The 18735-nt window shown below is 41.0% G+C and overlaps 1 long non-coding RNA gene across 2 annotated transcripts in view; it reads left to right on the plus strand.

Moving 5' to 3' along the window:
* The window catches only part of LOC309534377, a 78598-nt gene that overhangs the window by 4344 nt on the left and 55519 nt on the right, over positions 1-18735 (plus strand). For both annotated transcript variants that reach the window (XR_014220647.1, XR_014220648.1), the window contains exon 2: positions 3571-3679. This is a non-coding gene — a long non-coding RNA (uncharacterized lncRNA). The remainder of the gene's footprint in view (positions 1-3570; positions 3680-18735) is intronic.

Here is an 18735-nt window from a genome sequence, read left to right on the forward strand (position 1 = left end):
GCTACAGCTCTTCCCCCAGTTTTCCCCCTTTTCTTTTTAAATCCAAGTCAAAGTTAATAGCAATATGTCTGTTTTATCCTTAGCATAGTTTCACAGATTCAAAAGAATAACACTATGGTGTTTGCTAGAATTGCTCGGTCTTTGCTGTTCAAAATATACCCAGAATAAGAAAAAGAGGTAAATTTTCAGTGGTAAATTTCAAACAGCAGGAGCACATCCTGACAGCCCCCAAGGCCATGTTGAAATGTGAGTCCAAAACTGCAGGCAGCTGTACCCAATCCATTACTACACACAGAGCAGCAGTATGCAGCATAACACTCCAGCCTATTATAATCAGCAGGACCACAATCCTATACATAGTTTTCTTGGGGTAAGCTCCGTGCTTGCTTCTGATTGCATTGATTCAAATTGCAAAACTCATTCAGCTTTAACAAAAGATCTTCAGCCAGCTGAAATGCAACCTTCAATTAGAAATGCAAACAAGATTTCAAAGAAATGCTTCCATTTGAATGCTGGTATGAAGATAACAGAAATAACTATCCATCTCCTGCTTATTTTTCTCATTGTCTGACTTCCTTTCTGCTAATCTGTCAAACAATAGGGAAAAACGGAAAGCCTGTTTATCATCCCATTTACTTGCCAGAGCAAGGAGAGGCTGCCAAAGTCGCCCTTGCACTCTGGCAGATGATGTCATTTTCACATGGAAGAGCCTTAACTCAGTGGCAGAACATCTGCTTTGCATGTGAAAGGTCCAAGGTCTGATCCCTAGCATCTCCAGGTTGGACTGGGAATGTTCCCTGCCTGAAGCCCGGGAGAGCTGCTGCCAGTTGGTGTAGACAGGACTGAGCTAGATGGATCTATTAGGAATTATTATATAAATAAATGTATTTTGTTTAAAAGAGTTCACTGGATCCCTAGACTGAAACACAGAAGCAAGCACACTCTCCAGTAAGAAAGAGCCCCAGCAGCGAAGTAAAGTTTCGGAATGTAGGCTGTTGAACCTTTTAAAGATACCATCCCAAGTTGCTTACAGTGCTTCCCCTTTCTACCCTCATCTGTAATGAACAGCCCACACAGTTTGATAAGTTTAAAGTGGATTTTACTTACAAACTTCCAAAGGTGAGATTCATGTGTCTTTTCCATACAGCAGCAATAAAAACACAGGTAGGAATCTCTGGTCACAGAATATGGTAATGTGTTTCTAAATTGTTGGTCTAGAAACACAAAAATAGATAACTCCTATTGGAAAGACCAGGCAGGGTCATCAGAAGCCTTCTGCCTCCTCTCCATGGGGAGGAGTCATTCCTCTCTCTCCTGACCCACTTGTCTACTGTCAGTAACAGCTGGATCTTTTTTCTCTGGAAAAAAACCCTTATCTATAGCCATTTTAATGTTTGATTCATGTCGGTTTCTGAGTTTGGTGATTTCCCCCTTTCCTCTCCCAAATTTGCTTCTGTCATTTGGGCTCCTTTGAGTGTTTATCTCCTTTATCAGGGTTCTTAGCATTTCCCCTCTATCCCCCCCCCCCCGGCTACACTGGCTGTTTTTGCCTCCCTGCTTGTTTTTTCATCCCCACTGTTACTGATTGCTGGTTGGGGAGGGAGAAGTGTTTAGATCTGTCCAGCTGGGTGCAGGAAATCCACCACTGGTGACTTGAAGGCATGTTCCACATCTTTGAACAGAGTTGGATCACTGATTTGTGCCCTTGCAAATGAATCATCAATGCTGGACCCAGCAGCCCCATAGCACCATGTTATCTTGCATACACCCGTCCTTGCAGGACTGCAGCTACCAGGCTCCCTCCTTTCCATCTTCATTGTTTGAACTTTGCGGCCTTTGGCAATGTCATGCCTGCCTGCTTTGTCCAGACTGCACGTTTTATTGAGGTTGAGCAGTGCCATGGCTAACAGCACATACACCTCAGCAGTTTTCCCACACTATTGCTTAATCTGCAGGACTGCTGCATCTTGCCTCATTGGCATCCCTGGACACTTCCTCAGTCTCCCACAATTACAGTGGTACCTCTGGTTATGAACTTAATTCGTTCCGGGGGTCTGTTCTTAACCTGAAACCATTCTTAACCCGAGGTACCACTTTAGCTAATGGGGCCTCCCACTGCCGCCGCACGATTTCTGTTCTCATCCTGAGGTAAAGTTCTTAACCCGAGATACTACTTCCGGGTTAATGGAGTATGTAACCCGAGGTGTTTGTAACCCGAGGTACCACTGTACTTGCCTCAAGAAGGAGATGTGTCTAATGCCCATAGTGGTATGTATGATGCTACAGAATCAACCTTCTTGGGCTGTGAAATGATGAGTTCCTGTTTTCTGTAGTTGATCCTCAGATGGTTCCTACCCAGAGGGTTAAAGGTCTCCTTCAGTACTGCACTACAGCCTCTCATGGCTGGGACTTCTGCCAAAAGATCAAATAAGTGGAAGGGAAAATGTAGTTCCAAGAAGCACAGAAGCAACAGGGACAGATCTGGTGCCAGAACAGTCCATAACGCAAAGTCTTCTGTGGTAGACTTTTCAGTTCACTGTGGTTCGGCCTGGGTCCTCAGCCCAATATCTGGCCACAAATGCTGAAGTTTTTCCTTCTCTTCCCACCAACCTCCTGCAGTGCTTTCCCCATGAGCTTATTGTAAAGCTTGGCAGGCTGAGTGGATGTTTCCAGTGTGGTGAAGTTGGTCTCTGTTTTCCTTTGTTTCTGTCTTGATGGTTGATATTATGTCCTTTTCCCAGAGTTTGTCAGCTGCAGCAAAGAATGCTAATCAAGGTTTTGGAGATTGTGTAATTCACTCAACTGTAATGAATACAGTCAAGGCCCACAACAGTCGGCCCAGTATCTCTTTCCTCTTTTTTTCCAGCCCCTAAATGCCAGGGATTTAGGTGAAGGAGTGAGGCTATGGACTTGTGTAGTGTAGTCAATGCAGAAGGCTCATACGGTAAGGTGGATTGTGGTTATCTTGGTGTCCAGTGTTTCCCCTCTGTGCTGAGAGAGAGGAGGTTTCCTCAAGCCTTTGTCAACGTTGGGGTTATCTGTCAGTTTTCCCTACCCCTCAGAAACTTAAGGGGTGAGGCGTTTGGTGAAGAATTCTAATGAGTTCCAGGGTTGTCTCCTCACAGCAGACAAGGATACAAACATCCTGGGCAGGGACATGGGACTATTCCTTCTTCCTGAAGGTGCTAGACTATCATCAAATAGTTTCTCTGTTGAAAGCTGACTCTTTCTCCACAGCCCCTGAAGGGTCCAATCCAGGAAGTTCTGCTGTTGCAGAGCTCAGTTGTACATTTCCAGCTGGCCCTTATTTATTTAACACAGCTGAATGGCTCTGGGTTGCTTCGAGTGTCAAGGCCACATTGTTCTCTAGGAGGGATTCCTCTAACTGCATATGTAGTAGCACATGTAGGGTCTATCTGACATGAGGTTCTACTGCTGGAGTAGAAATAATAATAATAATAATAATAATAATAATAATAATATTACTATTCACCATCATCATCATATTGTGTTAGGTTTTATACCAATTCCTGCCTTACAGCCTAAACTAGGTGTTCTCTTCTTTCACAGGGCTGCATTTGAACCTTTGGCCAGCTCTTTCCTGCAGCTGTGTGCTCAGTTATGTGTGTTTCATTTAGACAAGGTATTAACTGGGACTGACCCTTTGTTTATACCCAAGGTAAACTATGTTTCTTCTCTGCTTGCAAACAGTAATTTCACTCTTTCTTATCCCAGTCCTTCACATTCTAGCATTTATGGTGCTTTTTGTCTTCTTTCACTCCCTAAAAATGGTTCTGAACTTAGTATTGCTACAAAAGTCAGGTGTCACTCCCACTGGGAGTCCAGGGTCTGTGTTCCTTTGGAGAACTGAGACACAGTGAACACTGCATAGCTTTAATAAATATGGTTTAATCACCCATTTACACCTTCACTATGCATGGTCATTTCAAGAGGGACTTGTCCCCCACAGCAGTGGAGCCCTGGAGTCCAAGGCATCTCTCCCAGCCAGCCTGCCCAAGATGGATCCCAGTATTGCCAATGGTCCTCAATGGCCCTGTATCATTTCTTAATAGCTCTAGCTTGGCGGGTCATTTTGCATAGGCTAGCTTAGGAATCTGTCTGCAGCTTGTAGTTCTCTCTTTGCATCCCAAATAATCAAAATCCTATCATTTATTAATTTCTACGGTTCAATCTATAACAATATTCATCCTGCTCACAGGAATTCAGATGGCATACCCCAAATGATCATGGGGCTGTGCCATTTTATTTCTTAATATAATTTTTGGCATGTAAATGGCTACTTCAAATTTCACGTGTTTTTGCTTAAGTCACCCCGCTTCTAAGTATGCTGTGAGCTATTTATGCTTCCAGTCTGTTAAACTGTGCCCCAGGGCACCTTATGCATGCCTTGCAATGATTCAATTTAATGGGACATAGTGATTTTGTTATCTTGTTTAACAACTGCACAGACCCCATTGGCCTGGTCCTTTGTTATTAGCTCTTAAAAAAAGCTCTGGCCTGTTTAAATGAAATTTGGATATCACGGTTCTTCCTTCTACCTGAAAATAGCCACTACACACCAGAATTTCAGAATCACTTGACTAGTTTATCCATGAAATCCCTTTCAAGTGCTGCCTGTTTGCAATTATTAACATCCTCACTACAACAGACATCATTATGTGTCCTCAGCAGCATTTACTTTCCAACACCACCAAGAGACATCCTGTATTAATGGTGGAGAAACTGCAATACATTTTATGGTCTCAATTGTCTATCTAAATCCCATCCAGAAGAACCACCCAAAATGTTTTAAAAACCCTTGGAACAGTTCAAACATTTACAAAGGAGTATTAATATCTAATTGTTTTTTATGGAAGTTAATGCAGAAAAAAAGCTGTGGGACAATTTTAGGTTGCAAAGACAGAAAGCCATTCCCCCTAAAACTAGAACAAGCTGTTTATTTGTGTTTTAAGTGTTCGCTGTACTCTGTCATTAGTGGGTTTGGCATGAACAGAAGGAAGGAGAAAACAACACTTCTCACGATTAACAAGGGTTTCATATCCTTAAAAGTGATAACAGTATTTCCCTATTTCCCTTGTTAAGTCCAACTGTAACAATTTGACCCAGCAGGTTTCCTAACCCAACTGCAATAACCAAAGACTTTGGCTAGGCTCCCAAGTGTGTTGGGGTATCCTTAGTAAACATGCCCAACATAAGTTCTTAATTAGGAAGGACATGACAGTATTATAACCAGTCCTAATACAAAATGCTAGGGGATGGCCAAGTGGAAAGAGTTGACATTTGACCTCAACATGATTGGTTGCATCAGGGGTGGGGAACCTCTGACCCTCCAGATATGGCTGAATGCAGCTCCCATCATTCCTCACTGTTGGCCATGCTGGGTAGGGCTGATGAAGTTCAGAAGCATCTGGGGGGCCAAAGGTTCCCTTTGCCTGGCTTATATGAATGAGTAAAATCATTACCAAGCCAGTACACAGTAAAAGTTATTGCATAACATCAGATTTCAATGTAGAGAGCTTTTTTGACCATGAAAGATTATTAAATCCATAGTTCTATGCCCCCCAGCTGCTTTTTTTCTACCATTCTCCATTAACTAATGGGAAAATGTATTTGAACATTATCGAAGGGGATGGGAAGTTTAGTGAAATTCTTATCAGTCGGGGGTTTTTTTATGCAGTTACCTTTTGAGGCAGCTAAGAGGTGTTTAAGAGTAGCCATTCTTTCATTCTGCAAATCATCTTCCCACTGGAAGCGATCAAAGTGGTGTAGAATAATATAAAACAAGGTAAAATGCAAGAGAAGCAGAATATAAAAACTATAAAACTATTGCTACAATCATAGTGTTCATATTCCAGAAAGTGACTGGATCACACTTTCTCATCGGAATGAGTAGCAACTATAACCGTTTAGAGAAAAGATGTAAGTCTGGTTGCATTTTGAGGCATCAGTGGGGTGGCAACCTACGAAAGCAGCTTCCTACTCCTGCTGATCCCGGCCATTGCAAACCAAGACTGCTACTCATCCTGAGTTCTGTTTCTTGGTCACACTAGCATGTGACAGAATTCAGTTACAGATAGGTAGCCGTGTTGGTCTGCCATAGTCAAAATAAAAAAATTCCTTCCAGTAGCACCTTAAAGACCAACTAAGTTAGTTCTTGGTATGAGCTTTCGTGTGCATGCACACTTCTTCAGATACAGAATGTGACAGAATGTTGAGGAATGTTGAGGAAACTAAAAGAAATGGCAGAAAAGTGGAGTGTGGGGTGTTGACAGGCTAATGTATGACTCTAATCAATTCTAGAGTCCTTAAAAGATACAGTTTATACTTGCAGGATACAAATGTATTGAAGTTCACGTTTCCACAGTGATTTTCTTTTCTGAAATAGACTACTCACTAGACCCAGATAAGCTTTAGTTTCAGTATGTGCCTTCCAATTGTGCCCTGACACCCACAGACAGCTCTGCAGTTGTGGTAACCAGCCATTAAATAGCAAATAGTGACTAAAAACCTGGAGATCACTTCTTCTTCTTCTTCTTTGGCGATCACTCGTAGCCAAGTAAGATAGTCTTCCATAAACAGGGTTTTAACAATGAGTCCGTAAGTGACTGTGGAGGCCAATTCTGGATCCACCTGTCCTTCCACAGTTGGGGCATTGGTTTCTGGACGGGAGTTGATCATGGTGTGAATTTGCCAAGCGTGACTTCCTCTTAGCACGTTTCTCCCTTGCATCCTGAGTTTGAGTGTCTTCAAAGCCCATGACACCTTTGGTAAAAGCTGTTCTCCAACTGGCGTGCACGCAGGCCAGTGTTTGTGTGTTCAGAACCAGAGACCTCCCCCCCTAAATAAATACACACTTGACTCAAATTTTAGTTTGGTTTTTGGCAGAATTTAGGCCACAACTTTATTGATTACAGAAGGTGAGTGGTTGCATAGGCTCTGGTTCGACTAGCTGCCTGCACCCTTGCAGGCAGCGCTGACCCAGGGCACCAGCATAGGTTAGCCAAGGGTGAACACCTGGGTAGGCGAAAAGCCAGGAACAGACTATGTTCACAACCCAGATGCCCCCCTGGACTTAGGCATGGGCACAACCCCCTCTTGGGGGTTGACCAAACCAGTTGAGTCCATGGATTCCTTTAATGGAATACCCTTCACATAGGGATGGCGATACCATTCTCCCATCCCTATCACCTGAACCAGTGCCTATCCACAACCTTACAAGTTGTGACGATTTGCTACGCGGCAGGCGAAACCCAAATGGCAACAGCCAATCAGCCAAGTGGGGAAATTCCTCCTGTGCCCCTGTCCCAATGACACACAACGGCATAGCAAGGTCAATTGCAAAATACCCTAAATATAGGGAGAGGTGGACGGGTGTTCCGAATGCACAAGTCGAAAGAGGAAGCTCTGGGTCATGTGCATGGGTATATATATAGGTCCCTCAATCCATTTGAACTGTGCCCCATTGGCCAGATTGCACCCAGCAACAAGGGACCTACCAATTGGGTTTTGTGGCTGTCCAATCTCACCCATCCACAACACAGGAGGTCGGTCTCCAGGTCTCACCGCAACATGTGCCCTCTTTTAGGGAGGACACAATTTCCCATTTGTCAGTGTTTATACTACATTGTTTAGATTTCCTTGAGACAGTCATCCTGACCTTTCTCCTCAAGGAGGACCTGAGCACAACCATTATGGCCAGTAGCCATGAGCCAGTGGGCTTTGTGTTCTAATGTTTACGAGAGGGGAGGACTTTCCCCCCTACCATGCATAATTAAATCCATCGTGTCTCCCTTTAGTCACTCCCCCCCCAAAACCACAAACTCCCCAATACTGTGACCACTTCCACTTTCTATCCCTCTCACTGCCCCACACAATCTGTTATGAGGATTCAAGTATTTCCAAAATTTAATAATTACTAGAATTACATATTCAGTGGATCCAGATGACATGGACAAAAAAAAAAAAAGAGTCAATGTTGAAAGTCTAGAAAGTGTTTGCAATTGTTTCCTGTCAACTCTGTATTATGACAGAGATCAGGAGAGTGTGATGTTTTCCAAATGTCAAACTCCCCACAAAGTCCAAGTCCTTTGAAATGCTATTAGGAGTATAAATGGCTTCCATTTTACTATGTCATAGTTGCAACGTCCTGCAGTGCCCCCCAGGTCCAGCGCCCAGTGCAGCAGAACTGGTCACATTGCCCTAAATCCATCTCTACCACAGTCCATCCATTGGGTAAAGGCATGATTCACTGTGCACTGGATTCCATTATTAGCAGGAACTAACAGAGACAAGTAACACTGATAGTGACTGCCTCAGGGCAGTCAAACGATATTATTTTTAAGTGTTTTTTGTTGCGTTCCCACTACAAAAAAATTAATTAATTAAGGTTCACTAGCTAATTTAAAAAGAAGAAGAAGAAGAAGGAAAGCGTTAGAGAGCTAAATATTGGGGGGGGGGTAAAGGTAAAGGGACCCCTGACCATTAGGTCCAGTCGTGACCGACTCTGGGGTTGCGGCGCTCATCTCGCTTTATTGGCCGAGGGAGCCAGCGTACAGCTTCCGGGTCATGTCACCACTAAGCCGCTTCTGGTGAACCAGAGCAGCACACGGAAACACCGTTTACCTTCCCGCTGGAGAAGTACCTATTTATCTACTTGCACTTTGACATGCTTTCAAACTGCTAGGTTGGCAGGAGCAGGGACTGAGCAACGGGAGCTCACCCTGTCGCAGGGATTCAAACTGCTGACCTTCTGATCGGCAAGTCCTAGGATCTGTGGTTTAACCCACAGTGCCACCAGCATCCCAATTGGGGGGGGGAGCCCAAACCAAAACACAAAACCTTCCATTAGGACAGTAGTGAGGAACTTTCTTCAGCCCACGGGACACATTCCCATGTGTCAGTGGTGGGCAGTGACAGAGACAAAAGTCACCGTATAAATAAATGCAAATTTTGAAGGACTAAAGCAAATAAATGGTAGAAAATATGGAGCAGAGTCCTCTTGGCCAAATAATGCTTCAGGACGATTGCACAACAGGAGTGACACCAATATCTGCATGTAACACCTGTGCTCAGAGAGCTGCACTAGTTGCCCATCTGCTACCAGCCAATTTCAAGGCGTTGCAATTAGCATGCAAAACCCATAATAACTTGAGACCAGTTTACCTACAATATCACTTTACTCCACTTGTGGTCACTTGACTGCCTACTGATATCAAGCAGGTGCCTTCACTATATGTTTTACAGTATTGTACTTTGGTTTTGATTGGGCTTGATTTTGTTTTATCTTTTTGTAAACCACTTTGAGGTTTGTTTGGTTTTTTTTTACAATCAAGTGGTGTATAAATTTTATGAAATAAAATTAATAAATAAATTTAATGAATTAATTAATAATAGCTAATGGGTGCTTCAGAAGCTGATTGCATGGGCCCCCTGGCCTGAATTTCTCCTTCCGGTCTTGCTTCAGGTCCTTCTTTAATAGCCTAGCAAAAGCTGGAGAAGGTTATTTTAAACGTCTTATTATTTCCGCATACTACCCAGTCCAGGTTTGTTTTGTCCCTCAGTTTTTATCAATGAGCAATTTTAAACAAATATGCATTTAAATAAATTAATACATCCAAACGATTGATCCTTACTGAAGGGTCCTCCATGCTGCAGATTTTGTAAGACTCTGTTTGCTAGGCATAGTGTCTCCCTGTATCTTTTCTAATTCTGCTGAAAAGCAAAGTCTTACTCGCTGAAAAGTCCTATATGCCAGAAAGTCATGTATGACAATCTAAAGGCAGAAAATGGTTCGTTGGCCTAAATCTAAACAGTGAATTTCTTGTGCAAACAGCGAAGTCTGTACATTGATTTACAAGGGACCGGAAATGAATCAGGAAGCCCTGTGAAATTCACTGCAAATTAGAACCAGGAAAGAGACGATAAACTATGCCATATTCCTTGAGTAGATTGAGTTTTGATCTGCCCTGCGACAGAGAAAGAAACTGAGATTATCTTGAGCTGGCATCCCCTCTCCTCTCAGATGAATTAGACTCTAGGGGAGTGTCAGCGAAGCCTGATGGATTCAATGTGCAGGCAGTATTTTGATTCTACTCATTTATTGTACTGGGCTTGACCCCCCCCCCAACACGCGCCCTTTCCCTCCTCCCTCCTCCCCCGTCTCCCCCCTCCCTTTTCAATAGGCATTTGTGCAAAAAAAAAAATCCCCTCTTGCTATGAACCTACAACTTCTTAAAGGGGAAAGCTAATCCAGATAACTAGGGAGAATCTGGAACTTTTTGTTTCCCAAGGTAGAATAAATAGAGGCACATTCTTTTCAGGTAGGAGCCAAAATCACATTTTTTCCCCTGAATAACAAATAAAATTCTGTTTCTCTCATGTACCCTTTACTAACATCTCCCTGCCTTTTTTCTGTCCCGCTCAGATTTGTACTGCTTTACTTTTCGAGGTTTCAAATGCACCTCTTTCCTATGGGTTTCTGCTTCTATAATTGCCAATGTGCTTTGTCAGACTCTTCTAAGAACTGCAAACTGGCTGCAATAGGTGCGTGTGAAAATTCAGTGTTATGCTCATGCAGCATACTAGTAAGCCCCCCCCCCTTCAGGGTCAAACTTCTTGCAAAGAATGACACTCCCAACACCTTTGAGTAGTCATGTATTTATACTGTTATGGTTGTTGACTGACTGACCACCCTACTGATCACAGACAGTTTTCAGTTTGAATTTGTGAGAGTTAGAGGGGAGGGGAGTGAGTGGACAATGCTAAAGCCCTATGAAGCTGTGGGGCTGCCTGTCTGTAGGAATCTGCTGACTGTTGAGGGAAGGTCTATTTGCTTCTAAGATACTCTGCTCTGCAAAGACACCCTAAGGCTCTCATCAAAAGTAAATTAAATGCTGCACTGTAGCACTGTTGCTTGAATTTTCGAAGTGCCTAATTATGCTTTCAAGTACCTTTATTGGCTTAGAGAGGTTTGGCTACTGTACTATGCTTTTTTCTTGTTGTGATAGCTTTTTAAATGCATACATTTGCTCCTGATATATTTGTCGTTAGTTCTGTGCCTCTGTAACATGCTCCGTTATTACATTTACCGAACAAGAATACACTATAGCTGACTTGGGAGGAACAGATCCTCTTTTTAATCCCAACAATGCTTTTGATACTAATTTAAATGAATGCTGTATTTTTTTTCTCTCATTCATGTTTGAATTTGCATGAATTAAGTTATAATGTATTTTCAAATGCTTTGTTTTAGGAGTAACCCAGTGGCTTTCTATATACAATTTTAATACAATAATGTGCATCTTTTTATGAATTCGATTCTAAAACGTATTTACTTGGAAGAAACTTTCATTGATTTCAACTGAATTTACTTACAAGTCAGGGTGCATAACATTTCAACTTACAATAAAAAAGCATGGAGATAAGGCATTAAATTGATGAACATTTAGATGTTTTTTAAAAACCACACGTTTTTTAATTTGTTTAAAGATTAATTTGTTCAGAAATAGCTCATTGAAGTGTGTGGCATAAATGTGCTTTAAAACTGTGATTATTTCCCACAAAGAATGTGCTAGGTTATAGGTTTATAAGCAATGTCTGAACAATGGAAATGTTTACCATATGGAAAATAAAAATATTTCTTCTTGTAGGCATATTTCAATTCATAGCACCCAGCGAGAAAGAATTGTATCTGTTTCCCCCCATTAAAATTATTATAGAACTTGCACACATATCATTCAAATGCTGATTATTATGAATGTGTCCATAATGATCTCCGAGATATTGAAAATTCTCCTTGTCATACAAAGTGCTCAGAACCGATCAGAGAGACAATGGGTCTAGCTAATGGGTCTAACAACCTGGTATGCCTTTCAAGCTTGCACAGAACAAATAAGGCAATTACCAGTAAATTTCAAACTTTTAGTTCTGTAACTATTACTTATTAAACTTTTAACACATCAGGACTTGATCCTAAATTGATCTGGTGTAAAAAAAAATAAAGAATTAAGTACATTTCAAATTAATTTTAAATATTATAACGAACTGCATTTATTTTCATTACAGTATGTTAAATTCTGGTGTTCATTTAATTTATAATTGTATTTTTTATATGTGGAGATTAATAAGAACAAACTTATAAAAACAAATGTGTAATGCATCCCTGTGCATTTTTAACCAGCCGTCCCACTGTGTTCAATAGGGCTTGTGGTCAGGAAAGTATGAATAGGATTTCAGGGTTAAAATAGTTTTACATGATGATAAATAGCATCAAATGGACACAAGTACTGTGGTCCACAGCTTCTTGTGTAAATGATGCTACTTAAAAGCCATGTTTACAGATTCTGGTGAAACTCAAATACAGTTGCTAGAATCAACAGGAAGGCATAAAACTGTTTTAATATTCTCTCTGTGTTGAAGTAAGCCACACAAAAGTGTGTACCATGCCCTAAATTGTACAGGAGTGTTTGTGTTTATCTTTCCAAGATCTTAAAACATTTTATATACAAGCTACTGTACATTTCTCATAAAAATGCATTAGGAAAAAACCAAAGCCTTTTCTTTCAGATTAACAAAATGACTGTTCTATACTTCTGCATCTTCTAATTTTTTTAAAATCCCACATACAAAATAAAATACATGGAGCAATCAAAACATTGTGTGCCTGGCACAGATCAAAATTATTTCAGTATTTTAAAAATAATGATAATTTATGTTAATAAAAAACTTATGTGAAATTTTAGTTCTACCCCCGCCTGCCAACTATAAGCCCAAAGAATTTCACCAGGTTTACATATGGTAATTGAAGACCCTAGGGTGGTCCTCCCTTAACCTGGCCTAAACCATAGATTAGACCCACTGAAATAAATGGATTTAAGTTAGTTATGCTTTAACAAGTCCATTTATTTCAGTTGTACTGATACTGAAAGAGAAGGCAAAGCTTTTGTTGCAATACTATTTCTATTTTTATTTAAGTTAGAATGAATGTGCGATTCTGAGAAAAAATCAAGGAACTAAAATTATTTTGTAGACTGAATACTGTTTTTTGAAAAGGCAAATGGATTCACAGTAGTTGATAAACAAGGTTCTCAGATAGGTTTTAATGTAATGTTCATCATACTCTTCCATATGTTAATTTTGTTTGAGTGGGAAGCTATTTTTTCTTGTTTCCTCTGCCTTTTACAAAATAATAATTTTTGTAGAAGAAAATTATGTTCTACTGGAACACAGATGAAATTCTGACATTGTGTTTCATGGAAATATTAGCCATAGCTGTTTTTATATTCTGTTTATATTGCAATGTTATCATTTAGAAAACTTATGCCCAGTGCTTTTTTTCTGGGGGTACGCAGGGGTACACATACCCCTAAACATTTTGTGACTCTAACGGAAGAACTTTAAAATTTTAAAAATTTTATTTTCTTCTCTAGCACGGTGAATCATCAGTTCCATTGCTACCCCAATGGTGGCCTCATTTCCTGTCATGGTGTTCCTGTCAATGGTGATTTTCTTGAGTCAAAATGAGAGTACTCCTAAACATTTTTTTAAAAGAAAAAAATCACTGCTTATGTCCCATGCTTCTAATGTATTTGGAACCCACAGAGTAGCATAGAACTTTTTAAGAATAACTACACTCTCGTTCTTTTTCTTTTTTTAAGGATAGCATTGTTAAAATGCAGCTTTTTATGCAACTCAAGGACCAAATGACACATGTCATAGGTGTTCCTGATGATATCTCCAAACTTTTTCTTAAGAGCAGCTATAGGGAAAGGGGGGTAAATTTGATCATAGCAGTAGCACTAGATCAGGGGTCAGCAAACTTTTTCAGCAGGGGGCCGGTCCAGTGTCTCTCAGACCTTGTGTGGGGGCTGGACTATGTTTTGAAAAATAATAATGAATGAATTCCTATGCCCCACAAATAACCCAGAGATGTATTTTAAATAAAAGCACACATTCGACTCATGTAAAAACACACTGATTCTCGGACCATCCATGGGCCAGATTTAGAAGGCGATTGGGCTGGATCCGGCCCCCAGGCACTAGATGAAGAGGTAATCTTTCCCCCATACTGTTACCCCAATCAAAACCTGTGCTGTTAGCCTTCGGTAATACAGGGACCCAGATTTAGCTGCCACATGGGTCCTTTGATTTAGATCAGGAAATAGCATGGGGTAATCAGTTAGTAGGCCCTTTCCCAATAGTACTGCTTCCATCAAATTTTCTTCCAGCACCGTAGCTTTAAAAACCAAACAAACACCTGGAGAGTCCATTATAGCTTGGACCTTAGTTGAACAAAGACACAGAGACGTCACCCCTGTCAAAGAGCTGCATCAGCACTCCCGCCAGAAAAAAGTACTTTGTGCCTTTGTGCCACAGTGCAAGAGAGATGGGAAGACTCTGGCATTCTGTACATTTTTCAGACTGGGCTGAAATCTTCCTTGTGGTTAGCTAACTATACACGGAATATATACAGAGCAATAAAGACCGGTCTGCAATTTATTTTAGAGACTTGGTTAGTAACATTTCAAAGTCAAACTACGTATTTTGGGTTTCACATTAACAACTTTCTTGTAGAATTGTTTAAGAAGTGGATGTAATTTTACGCAATATTGCCCATTTCATGCAAACATACAAACTAATGTCATTTTTGAAGTTCCCTATATATGTTCTCAGAACAGATCTGCCTCATCAAGGGAAAAGAAAGTATGATGAAATTGAGAATATTAGTACTGATGTTTTAAAGAGGAGCATACAGCTTTTTCTCCTGTTTTTCAGAAGTAGCAAATCTGATTTATAGAATCAAAGATGTGAGTTATTTGTGCAGAACGTTTCTTTTCTCTTTATATGTTCTGTGCTCCTGGACTTTCTATGTAATGATAACTGTGATGTTAGAGAGAATTTAGCTTTTTGGTAATTGCTAAATAAATATCAGATGGAGAGCAATTTTGTTTTCTCACCTACCAAAATTCTGTAACACAATATTCACATAACTGAAGGAGATTTGTGAAAGCTTTAACCCCCCCCCCAAAAAAAAAAAAACACCACCAGCCCCATTTAAGTATACAAGCGCATGGGGTCTGTGATCATAAATAATTGTTTCTAGTTCAGAATCTTGACATTTACAGCTTTCTCCAGTGAGGATCCATTTCACTTTTTGCTAGAAAAGCTCAGAACTGTATCTATAAATCTCTTGTGTTCTTTTGAAACTGTATCCATTAACATTTTCACATTCACTGGAAGGCAAGAAAAGCCCTGCTGGGTTAAATCAAAGGCCTATCCGGTCCAACATTCTGTTCCCTCAAAAGCCAACCAGATGCCCAAAGGAAGCCCACAAGGAAGATATGAGTGTAATGGATGTAGGTCCCTCCTGAACTGGGTCATGGGATTGGTATACTGGTATTGTATTAAGTGGATCCAGTCCTACTGTTGTAAGTCAAAAATGGCTTATCTCCTGAGTTTATGCCAATAAAAACTCAGAAACGTGAGGAGTTAAGAGTCCAGTGTTTATTGCAAAAGCAATAGGTTACAGTAGGATTGTTCTGCAAAACTGCAACCACGCCCAGTGGTTCAGGCAGTGGTATTTATAAAGTTTCAAACAAAGCATTTCAATTTTCACCAATCATGTACATCATGCCCTCGTTTAAAGATGTGCAATAAGCACTGGCAATTTTGCTGATTCAGTGTGGTTACCGGATCTGTTACAATTTGTTAGTGTGCATGTTGGGAACCTGTGTTACACGTATCCATTTGCACCATGTAGCAACTTATGTTCTAGCTTTGAGCTATATCTTTGTGATTCATGTATTAGCTGTATTTCTGCCCCAGTTGGGGCTGAGTCTGGACAGCAACCAACACTAACCACAAACTGCAGCCAAGGTTTGTTAATGCATGTCGTGGGAACGAGACCGTTATATACTTTCATTTCTAAAAAGGCTTTTTCCTTCAACAAAGGCTCAACTTAACAGTCATTGGGTAAGAGAAGTGGTCTTTTTATGGCTCAGTAACTAGTTAAAGAACAGGAAGTGGATGATGGTAATAATTATACCATCTTTGCAGTGCAGGATACAGCAGGGTCCCAGAAACATCCGTATTGGGAATGGTGCTATTTGATGTATTCAAAAGTGATCTATAGTAACAGATGTGCTGTGAGGTGGCTAAGTTTCCAAATTATACTTCCAAATTATTCATGGTAAAGAAAAAGAACCTCTTCAAACTGGAAAACAAACAAAAATAAACAAAACAAAGCTGGAAAAAAACAAAATGGTAAATCAGATTCAATGTTAATGAAGCAGATGAGGGTAAAAATTCCTCACTTCACATTGACACTGATGTTGCCTAATTCGCCAGTGACTAAACAGGAAAGAGAATAGCTTGGTGGGAAGAACAGCTCTGTGTGTGGCAGGACAGCAGTGAAAAGGGAAATTTCCATTTGGGCGATTATTAGGAAATAGAGCAAAAATAAAATAGTATTGTGATCCCTTTATGGTCTATGGTTCAGCTGCATTTGGAATAATGTGAATACAGTTCTGGTTGCTCCATCTAAAAAAAAAGAAAAGTTGGAATAGGTCCAGAAAAGAACAGTCAAAATGATTAAGTGGTCAGAGCAATTTCCATACAAGGAAAGGCTAAGTCAGGCTTTGCCAACCTGGTGCCCTCCAGATGTTCATAGAATCATAGAGTTGGAAGAGACCACAAGGGCCATCGAGTCCAACCCCCTGCCAAGCAGGAAACACCATCAGAGCACTCCTGACATATGGTTGTCAAGCCTCTGCTTAAAGACCTCCAAAGTAGGAGACTCCACCACACTCCTTGGCAGCAAATTCCACTGTCGAACAGCTCTTACTGTCAGGAAGTTCTTCCTAATGTTTAGGTGGAATCTTCTTTCTTGTAGTTTGGATCCATTGCTCCGTGTCCGCTTCTCTGGAGCAGCAGAAAACAACCTTTCTCCCTCCTCTATGTGACATCCTTTTATATATTTGAACATGGCTATCATATCACCCCTTAACCTCCTCTTCTCCAGGCTAAACATGCCCAGCTCCCTTAGCCGTTCCTCATAAGGCAACGTTTCCATTCGTCATAAGGCAACGTTGTTGAGATACACCTCCCATCATTCCCAGCCAGCACCAAGCTGGTGAATACTGAACTAAAGTTTGGAGGCTCTTTACTGTAGAAGACAAACTAAAGAGGGGCATTACAAAATGTGGATAAAAAGTTTGGCCTGCTTTTTCAGGGTTCTCAGTTGTGTAACAACAGCCCCTATACTAGCCTAAAAATGGATGTGCACAGGGTGGGGCCTGCCACTGCCATCCTACTGCCCAGTGCTTTGTTTCTAGGAAAAAAAGGTGCCAGTACTCTGGGCAGCTGCCCTGGACACAAAAATTCCTTGGGGTCAGGAAAAACAATTAGATGTAAAACAACTGCATGTTTTTTCTGGAATGTCACTAAGATCTTGGTATATCATTATTGCATAATGTATGATAATTAATTGACTTGCTACAACACCATACCTTTTTCTGTACTCTCAGTACCTGACTGTGCACCACAGGGTCAAACTGTCCAACATTCTGCTGGGACACGGGCTTGCGCCTCTTTCCCCAAGCCCAGCTTAAAGGAAGAAGGTGCGATGCTTTGATGGGATCAAAGAGCCCTCCCACCTTCTCCTCCCCCCCAAAAAGGTGGTGGTACTCTGTACTGTCACATACTGCCAGAAAAAAGCACTGCTGCTGCCTCTTATGTGTTCAGTTTACAATGCTTGAATATGTAAAAGAGCCACAAACAAATACATTGGTGAAGAGGTGGCGCGTGGACAGCTACAGAAGCCAATGCTCCTAGAAGCCATCGTCTCTTCTAGATGTCACAGTGCGATGCCCAAAATTTAAAGCACCAGCTGGTAAGCCCAGTTTGTTCAAAGGCTTTCTAGAAGGAGTAGAGATCTGGGACTCAGCTACATTAGTCAAAAAACAGCGTTTTAAATGCGTTCTAAATTTTCTTCATTTTTGAAGACTCCCCCTCCCCACATGTTTCCAATAGAAAATCTGATTGGGGGTGTGTGTGAAAAAATATTTTCTCTTTTATAATACAAAATGGTTTTTAAAATCACAATTTTCTATCTAAGATGGCCTACAACATTCAAGAATGATAATTCTGACATATAAAATAGCCACAATCAAGGTATGTCCCTGCGCTTAGTGAGGGATGGCATCTTAATGAGGCCCATATACAGGACATTTGTTGCTTATGTATTGCATATATCTCAATTTCCCCAAAAACCTCCTTTTTACCAGGGAGGGGAGAGGAAAAAATGTTTATTCCCTACAGCCTCAAAATGTCCAGAAATCTGACATCTCTAAGATGGAGGTGCTTTTGGTTAATGGCACTGAAACCTTCAAACCATGTGGCAGCTCTTACTTCACTAAGAAGCTCTGGTCCTGATTTCTGTCCGTGACAGAGTGATAAAACTAAAAAGGAATTATGTCAGTTTTGGAAGGAGTTAAGGGTGAAGTTCCAGGGCTGCTCAATCCCATCAACTAATGGCAGCAGCATATGTCTTTATTGCAGTTCGTTGACTGACATTCATGCATTAGGCATGGATGCCTGCAAGAGAAAGCCTACAAATGTAGACCTGTATACTTGTGCATTGTAGATCAGGAGGATCCCAGGGCCCAAACGAGACCTAGGGGTGGCCCCCAGTGATGTACGTAAGCATGGCACACCAAG

Source organism: Podarcis vaucheri (assembly GCF_965113315.1).
Source record: "Podarcis vaucheri genome assembly, chromosome: 6".
Classification (NCBI taxonomy): Eukaryota; Metazoa; Chordata; class Lepidosauria; order Squamata; family Lacertidae; genus Podarcis; species Podarcis vaucheri.